At 45.5% G+C, this 9,677-nt stretch overlaps 1 long non-coding RNA gene across 4 annotated transcripts in view; it reads left to right on the top strand.

Annotated features, from left to right (window-relative positions):
• Positions 1-8,790, top strand: part of LOC148137853 (uncharacterized) — a 28,167-nt gene extending 19,377 nt beyond the window's left edge. For all 4 annotated transcript variants that reach the window (XR_015754190.1, XR_015754188.1, XR_015754189.1 and 1 more), the window contains 2 exons: positions 2,941-3,059; positions 8,385-8,790. This is a non-coding gene — a long non-coding RNA (uncharacterized LOC148137853). The remainder of the gene's footprint in view (positions 1-2,940; positions 3,060-8,384) is intronic.
• Positions 8,791-9,677: the final 887 nt, after the last annotated feature.

A 9,677-nucleotide genomic window follows, 5' to 3' on the forward strand; every position in this document is an offset into this window, starting at 1 on the left:
GGAAATCAGCAACAGATGATGACATGACACCACAGGTAGCTCCGCTGCACAGAACTGCAGGAAGGAGAATGGCAGAGCTGTAGTGACAGGGGATCCACTAGTCAGGGTCAGTGACAGGCGCGTCTGTGGCCACAGACATGAATCCAGGACAGTGGAACTGAACCCAGGTCCATTTATTGATAAGTGCACAGACCAATAAAGGTCAGCGTCCCAAATGCAACCTTCAGCACTTGATCACCCTGAAACTCTACTTTCCAGGGACTGTGCACTTGTTCTGAGCCCTTCAGAGGGATTGAAGTGGATGCGGAGAAAACAGGAACAGGGTTGTGTTGTAGATCTACAAAATAACGGTCACCCTCCCCTCTCGGTCTCCCCCCCTCTGTCTCCCACCTCCCATTGTGCCTCCTCCCCACCGCAGGGAAAAGACCTTGTGTATTTACCCTATCCATGCCCCTACTGATTTTATAAACCTCTATAAGGTCACCCATCAGCATCTGACACTCCAGGGAAAACAATGTATTTATCCTCTCCCTGTAGCTCAAATCCTCCAACCCTGACAACGTGCTTGTAATACTATTCTGGCCACTTTCAACTTTCACAATATTGTTTTGATAGGAAGGAGACCAGAATTGCACGCAATATTCCAAGCATGACCTAACCAATGTCCCTGTACAGCCGCAATATGACCTCCCAACTCCTATACTCAGTGCTCTGACTAATAAAGGAAAGCATACTAAACACCTTCTTCACTATCCTATCCTGCAATTCTGCTTTCAAGGAGCTATGAACCTGCATTCCAAGGTCTCTTTGTTCAGCAGCACTCCCGAGGACCTTACCAGTAAGTGTATACATCCCGCTAATATTTGCTTTCCCAAAATGCAGCACCTCACATTTATCTAAATTAAACTCCATCTGCCAGTCCTCAGCACATTCGACCCTCTGATCAAGATCCCGTTGTAATCTGAGGTAATCCTCTTCACTGTCCACTACACCTCCAATTTTGGTGTCATCTTACTAACAATACTTCCTATATTCACATCCAAATCATTGATATAAATTATGAAAATTAGTGGATCCAACACCGATCCTTTGTGACACCCCACTGGTCACAGGTCTCCAATCTGAAAAGCAACCTTCCACCACCACCATCTGTCTTCTACCTTTGAGCCAGTTTTATATCCAAATGGCTAGTTCTCTCTGTATTCCATGAGATCAACCTTGATAACCAGTCTCCCATGTTGAACGTCTTACTGAAGTCCATGTAGATCATTTCCACTGCTTTGCCCTCATTAATCCTCTTTGTTACTTCAAAAAAATTGACTCAAGTTCATGAGACGTGATTTCTCATACACAAAGCCGTTATTAATATCCAGGACTTAACTCTGTACATTGGGATCTGTGTCACCCAGTTATGGGTGTTAATATTCTGTATAAAGTTCACATACACCAGGTTTGTGTTGGTGACTGTGTATTGAGTCATGTTAATATAACCGACACAGGTAAGTTCCATTTGAAAGGCAGTCCCTATATCCCGAACCCCGCTCCCATCTGCTCTGTTTCCATCCCCACCATAGACAGTAAGTGGGAGGAGCTCATGGAGTTTCCATGTGAGAGAGATTGAGAAAATCTTCCCTTCTTTCCACTAGCCCACCAGGAAATGGTGGTAGTGTCCTTACCTCTGAACCAGGAGGATCGGGCTCAGAGTTGAATAACAGCATCTTTGAAAAGGCTGATTGGAAAACGTGCCCAAGCCGCCAGGCCATACTGTCTCCCAGCTGTCCCTGCCTGAGCCTCCAAACAGAACCTTCCTGTAGTTTCTCTCCTGTCAGATTCTCCCATTGCTAACTTTGTCCAGGGTCCCCTCCTACTGCTGCACTGATCCTGTCCCTCACTGACCTGTCCACCCCCCAGTGTCATCCACATTCATTCATTGTTTACAATCTCCAGCCCCGCCCCCTCCACCCTATTGGGCAGCAGCTGCTGTCAATCACCCAGCTTCGTGTGTGATCTGGAGCATGTGCTGTCGGAGGGGAGACCAGTGCACGGGCGCAGTTCTGGCCAATTGTTGGTGTATGTGCAGGGCTGGTCAGGGCCAGGAGGGAGGCTGTGCGTGTGTGGGATTAATCTGTCATTCGCAGTTTCCTCCCTCTGGGAACAGGACCCAGGGAAATGGCCCCTGCCCCTGATATCGTGACAAGTGGTCGGCTATCAGTGGGGGGAGCATTTTGCAGAAAGTTATCAGAACTCGTGTGAAGATTCAGGAATGTTATGGAAAGGAACACAGATGGGCCTGCAATTAAAGTTCTAATTTGGTTCATCTTAGTTCAATCAGATATGACTTGGCCAGTGTGTGCAGGATGGTTCTCATCAGAGGGTCCGTGTGGGGGGAAATAAATAAAATGTTCCAGATTGGGCCAAAAAAATCAGTTTGGTTCTGACCAGGAAGGAAACCTGGGAGGTGGGGGAAGGATTCACCAACATCCAGGAGGCTCCGAGTCAGACTCATTGATTTGATTAGATTAGATTTCCTACAGTGTGGAAACAGGCCCTTCGGCCCAACCAGTCCACACCAACCTTCAGAAGAGTAACCCACCCAGACCCATTTCCCTCTGACTAATGCACCTAACGCTATGGGCAATTTAGCATGGCCAATTCACCTGACCTGCGCATATTTGGATTGTGGGAGGAGACCTTTTTTTGGTTCTTAGTCTGCAGGCAGGAGCGAGGAAGCTGATTTCAAAGAGAAGAGAGTGTGTGTGAGAACTGGGTGTGGAGGAAAAGCGTGAGGAGATTGGTTTGGATTTCAGTTCACATAAGAGAGCAATTGTGAGACTGAGATTTAAAGCTTTGGGGGAACAAAGAACCTTCAATTTAATACTCTCACTGTCTTATGAATTTCCATCCTGTGTTAACGGTGGTGACCTGTTTTCTCTGTTGTAGGGTTCTGAAAGGGCGGATTTGTGGATGAGAAATTCAAATTGAACTTCACGTTCCGTTTTGAGAGTTACTTGATCTGTGCCGATCTGAATATCATTTGGCCTTTTCATGTGGAAGGAAAGGTGTGTATTCTGTCCATGGGTGAATATTTCAAATGTCAGTGTGTCTGGAAAAATTACTGAGACACAGCCAAGTCCATGTTAGTGTGGTGACTGTGGAGAGAGAGTTCATTTGTTGTTAAAAGTCTGAAGAAACATGGCACATTTCCCAGGAACAATTAAGCTACAGATTTGTTTTGTATGAGGACAAATTTTGAATTAACCATGCAACCAGAAAGACACAAGGATACCTGCAGCATGAAAAATGCTATGAAAACAGGATTGTTGTAAAGGAGTTAATTATCGATCATGGCTTGTATTCCATTGGCGTTGTCACGTCGGTTCCAGTGCCATGGGGAAACACTGGAAATGTGATGAGTGCAGTGTACGTTTCAGTTATTAAACTGGAAAAAGTGCATAAGAAATTTACAAGAATTTTTGCCAGGACTCAGGGGTCTGAATTATAGGGAGAGGTTGGACAAGCGAGGATTTTTTTTTTGTTTACAGCAGTGGAAATAGAGGGTGATCTTTTCTGGAAGTATATAAGACCATAAGAGGCTTGGGTAAGGTGAATGCACTCTGTCTCTTTCCCAGGGAATCAAGGAGTGGAGGACATCAGTTTAAGGTCGGAGGAGAAATTATGAAAGGGAACCTGAGGGTCAACAGTCCTACACAGAGGGTGGTATGTATATGGAATAAGGGACCAGTGGAAGTGGTTGAGGTGGGTACATTAACAACATGTAAAAGACATTTGGACAAATACATGGATCGGAAAGGGTCAGAAGCAGATGGGCCAAGTGCAGGGAAATGGGGTTAGCGTGGATGGACATTCTGGTCGGCATGGGCCAGTTTGGGCCAAAGGGCCTGTCTCTGCTGTAGGACTCTGACTCCAAGTATATTTACTATTTCTCCTGCTATCTCTGCTAGCACCCTGGGATGTATTCCATCAGGGCAAAGAGACTTGTCTACCTTTAGCTCCATTAGATTGCCCAGTTCTAACACTTTCGTGATAATGATTGTTTCTTGGTTCTCACCTTCCTCAGTTTCCTTATCAATTACTGGCATGTTCTTCGTATCCTCCACTGTGAAGACTGACTGCTGTGTACTCATATTCCTGAACCTTGCTGGATAGGAATAACTAGGCACAGAACTCTGAGAGGTCTTCTTTGAGTCTTTATTGGTGAGACATAGCAGTTACCTGGATAGTGTACATGCAGAACACCTCCAGGCAGCATCAGGTAACTCCCCACCTGTCCGATGTGCCGCTCCCATTCTTATACCTTTGTGGTTTGTGGTTTTGAATGGACGCTGTCTCTCAGTATTATCTCCATGGCAATGGCAGTTAAAAGTCGAGTTCAGCTCAACACTTTGTGGTTAAACCACATGCCCCTCCCCCACGGCCCTGTGGCTCAGTCAGGTAAATGATAGGCACTTCAGTTTCAGTGGGGTTATCTGTCAGGATTATGAAGTGGAAGAGCCGGTGTTGGAGCGGGGTGGGCAAAGTTAAAAACCACACAACATCAGGTTATAGTCCAACAGGTTTATTTGGAAGTACAGGCTTTAGGAGTGTGCTGGGATTTGTAACTTGATCAGGATTATCTCTATGGTAACAGTTAAGTGCTTCAACAATTACAGAGGCCATATGTTCCCCACACAATAGGTTCCCCTCTAGCAGTGTAAACTGCTATTCTGGCCCTGGGGATAGCTGCTCATCACTTTTCTCCCCCAATCCCATCTAGCTTTCTGTTGATCTTTAAAGTTTTTCTCATCTCCTAGTTTCTCCTTGGTCTTTGCCAATTTGTATGCTTTCTATTTCAATTTGATAGACTCCCTTATTTCCTTAGCCATCAATGGCAGATTACTCCTTTTCCTACAGTCCTTCCTTTTCACTGATATATACTTTTGCTGAGCAGAATGAAAAATTCTTTGATATTCCTCCACTGTCTGTCAACTGTCCCACCGTAAAGTCTTTGCTTCCAGTCTACATTAGCCAACTCCTGCCTCATCCTAGTGTAGTCTCCTTTGTTTAAGCACAGGATCTGGATTGGATTTATTCTTCCCGCTTTCCAACTGTATTCTAAATTTGACCATACTTATCACAAGTCTTTTATCAGATTACGAGGTGAGACGATGTTACCTGGGTGTTTTGGTTTTCATTGTCAGAGACCTTGGCTTTGTGATAAAGTACAGGATAGATATTCACAACAGAGTATTCTGGATGGTGTGAATTTACTACACAATCTAAAACCATAAATCACTGTCTCCCCTCAGTTTAAAATTGCAAAATCATTATCTCCCACACGCTTCCTCATCTTCTAAGTTTGAAATGCTAATCCCCCTGACTATCCTACTTTTCCCGAAAATCTCCTTTGGCGAAGGTGGTCAGTTTTGGATTCACCTTTTCAGTTATTACCGTAAGAAGGTAAGCACTGGGCACAGGAGAGGCAATGCAGCCCTTCGAACCAGCCCCACCATTTAATACGGTGATCATTGAGCTCACCTCGGTCTCAGCTGCTCTCTCTCACCCTTCAACTCATTGCAAATTTAAAATCTGTATTTCTTCATTAAATTTGCTCATTGCCCTGGCATCCACCTCATTTTGAATAGGGAATTCCACAGATTCACAACACATTGAGATAAGTACATTCTTCTTCATGAGAATAGAATAGAGTCCCTACAGTGCAGAGTCCACACCAACCCTATGATGAGCATCCCAGTCAGACCCACCAATTCCCTGTAACCCTGCATTTCCTGTGGCTAATTGCCTAAACAGCACATGCATGGAAACTGGACAATTTCCTTCTGAGTCTCCTTCTGAGAAGTGAGTCTCACTTCTGTTGTGGGCAAAATCTTAGAGAGAATTGTAAGGGATAGGATTTATGAACATCTGGATAGGAATAATGTGATCAAGGATAGTCAGCATGGTTTTGTGAAGGGCAGGTCGTGCCTCACAAACCTTATTGAATTATTTGAGAAGGTGACTAAGGAGGTGGACGAGGGGAAAGCAGTAGATGTGGTATATATGGATTTTAGTAAAGCGTTTGATAAGGTTCCCCATGGTGGACTACTGCAAAAAATACGGAGGTATAGCATTGAGGGTGAGTTGGAGGTTTGGATTAGGAGTTGGCTGGCTAGAAGAAGACAGAGGGTAGTAGTTGATGGCAAAGGTTCATCTTGGAGTGCCGTCACTCGCGGTGTTCCGCAAGGATCTGTTTTGGGACCATTGCTGTTTGTCATTTTTATAAATGACCTGGAGGAGGGGTTAGAAGGTTGGGTGAGCAAGTTTGCGGATGATACGAAAGTCAGAGGAGTTGTCGACAGTGAGGAAGGATGTGGCCGGTTACAACGGGATATAGATAAGCTGCAGAACTGGGCAGAAAGGTGGCAAATGGAGTTCAATGTAGTTAAGTGTGAGGTGATTCACTTTGGTAAGAGTAATAAAAAGATGGGGTACTGGGCTAACGGTCGGATACTTGGTAGTGTGGATGAGCAGAGGGATCTTGGTGTCCATGTACACAAATCTTTGAAAGTTGCCACCCAGGTAAATAGTGCGGTGAAGAATGCATAAGGCGTACTGGCTTTTATTGGTAGAGGAATTGAGTTCCGGAGTACTGAGGTCATGTTGCAGTTGTATAAGACTCTGGTGCGGCCGCATCTGGAGTATTGTGTGCAGTTTTGGTCGCCATACTATAGGAAGGATATGGAGGCACTGGAACGGGTGCAGAGGAGGTTTACCAGGATGTTGCCTGGTATGGTAGAAAGATCGTATGAGGAAAGGCTGAGGCACTTGGGGTTGTTTTCATTGGAGAAAAGAAGGTTTAGGGGTGACCTGATAGAGGTGTACAAGATGATTAGAGGTTTAGATAGGGTCGACAGTGAGAATCTTTTTCCACGTATGAAGTCAGCTATTACGAGGGGGCATAGCTTTAAATTATGGGTGGGTAGGTAGAGGACAGATGTTAGGGGTAGGTTCTTTACTCGGGGAGAAAGTGAGGTCTGCAGATGCTGGAGATCAAAGTTGAAACTTTATTGCTGGAACAGCACAGCAGGTCAGGCAGCATCCAGGGAACAGGAGATTCGACGTTTCGGGCACAGGCCCTTCTTCAGGAAGGTTCTTTACTCAGTGAGTCGTGAGTTCATGGAATGCCCTGCCAGTAGCAGTGGTGGACTCTCCCTCATTATGGGCATTTAAGCGGGCATTGGATAGGCATATGGAGGATAGTGGGCTAGTGTAGGTTAGGTGGGCTTGGATTGGCGCAACATCGAGGGCCGAAGGGCCTGTACTGCGCTGTATTCTTCTATGTTCTATGTTCTAATTTAGCATGGGCAATGCACCTAATCTGCACATATTTGGACTGTGGGAGGAAACTGGAGCACGGCTGGAAACTCGTACAGACATGGGGGGGAATGTGTAAACTCCACACAGTCGCCTAAGGCTGGAATCAAACTCAGGTCACTGACGCTGTGAGGCAGCAGTGCTGACCACTCAGCTACCTCTGCTTAAAATCTGCTCCTCCTTATTAACCTCTCTATCACCCAATTTGCTGAATCTATATTCCTCACGTCAGAAATCAGGTTGTGGAAACGTATGTCTCCATGAAACCCAATGACAGCCCATATGTCCTGTGTGTCTGAATGGGGATTTGATAGACAACACCCTCCAGCCCACACTTTCATTCACTTTCCAGAGACAGGGCTCAAGTAGCTTCCTGGGGACTACAACTCCCACAGTCCCTGAGGCAGGGACCACACGTGTGTGGGGAAACCCGGCACTGTACATGTACAGAATGTGGGCGGATTTTGGAGCATGTGCTTTGGGGTACCGAGCGGAAAGTATTTCACACTGTGATTGGCTGGAGGAGTAACATATCAGCTTTTAGTGTTGATCTGCCGGGGAGTTAAGGTGTCACCACACCCACGTGGGACCAAGTTCCATCCCCAATGCGTCATAATGCTTGGGAATCGACCAATGGGAAACCAAGGATGATCTAACCCATTCTCCCAGACTGAAGGTTCCTGTTCTGTCCAGGATCTGCCACCTCCCTGTCTGTTTCCTTTTGTTTCATTCTGCTGTTACATTATTGACTTGCAGCAACTGAAGGGAAAGGAAGTGAACCCAGAAAGGGTGCAGAGTCTAACCAGGGGCAGGAAGTGGTGGCATGGATCTGTTTATCAGCAACTCCATGAGAATGTGGAGGGTGTACATTAGGGGGTAGCAGAGTCAGAATGGAGGGAGAGAGTAAGTGGGCTGCAGGGTTAAGGTTTAGGGAAAGACAAGGAAAAATATGTTCCAGAGAAACGAGAATTGTCTGTTCTGAATTTCTAATCTGTACATATTCCTTTATACAGGGTGCTAGATGGTAAAGATTCACAGACTGAAATCTCAAAATCATGTGCAGATTGTGATTAAGTTAACCAGCATTTGACGAACCAAAGACTGAGAGTCAATCGGCCAAAGTCCTGCAACACTCTCCCTCAGAGCATTGTCAGTCTATCAGCACCAAATGGACTGTGATTGGTTCGAGACAGCAGCTCGCTACCATCTTCTCTAGGCAACTAGAGATGGGGAATAAATGCTGGTTGAGCCAGTGATGCCCATATGCTGGAAATGGTTTCTATCTCTCTTTACTGAAACCTGATTGTTACTGCAGGATGATGAGGGATGCTGAGTGCATGCTTCAGGAGGCAGAACCATCACATTACCCCTGCCTATACCCACACAGTAACTCAGCAACGGCACTGGAACAAAAGGCAATGAAGCTAAAGGAGGACTTAGATATAGTTCTTAAAGGTAAAGGCATCAAAGGGGATTGGAACACAGCAGGAACAGGAGACTGAGCTGGATGGTCAGCTGTTTCCCATTGAATGGTAGCGCAGGATTGAAAAGCCGAAAGACCCCTCCTGCCCCTATCTCCCAGCTCTGTATATAACCATGGAGCCTGGGTAGGAAGGAGTAGGCAGGACAGGGACTCTCCAGGAGATTGCACTTCCACATCAGTTTTCAGTGAGGGATGGTTTGATGGACTTTGTTTAACATTTGTCTTTAATGCAAAGTTTGTAAATTTGGTTTTAAAACATGTAAGAGTTTATTCCACGATAAATGAAACGAAAAGAAAAGAAACAAAACGATCTGAATATAACAGTTTTAAAATTTCAACGCCGTATAAAACAAAATCCCGACGACTCCCGGACACCATCACTTTCCAGTTACTCAAATTCCAGGGAGATATTCCCCCCCTGACTGAACCTTTGGTTTGATTTAACTGCTTTTCTGTTCTCGTTCTGTGAGCTGTGGAGTTTTCTTTTTTCCCCATTTCTCCGACCCAGAAGTGTTATAACAGCAACCTCCCACCATCAAAATCATCATTACGCCATTATAGCAGTAAACCACCTGAATAACAAATTGAATATTTATAAACAAAGCCCATTATGGGCAAAGCAAACCATTACGAGTGGCAGAGTGGGAAAGGACGAAATCAAAGTAGAGTTGGGGGTGAGGGGGCAGGGCTGGAGATAAAGGGGTGCCCACCTCTATCTAAAGGCATTGAGAACATTGATACACACCACATGCTCCTTCTCCAAGGACACCCTGCTGTGTAGCCTTTATCCTCAATCATAGAATAGAATCCCGACAGTGTGGAA

This window comes from Chiloscyllium plagiosum, unplaced genomic scaffold (assembly GCF_037043375.1).
Source record: "Chiloscyllium plagiosum isolate Xiang-an unplaced genomic scaffold, Cpla_swu_hap1 HiC_scaffold_42, whole genome shotgun sequence".
In the NCBI taxonomy this organism is placed as follows: Eukaryota; Metazoa; Chordata; class Chondrichthyes; order Orectolobiformes; family Hemiscylliidae; genus Chiloscyllium; species Chiloscyllium plagiosum.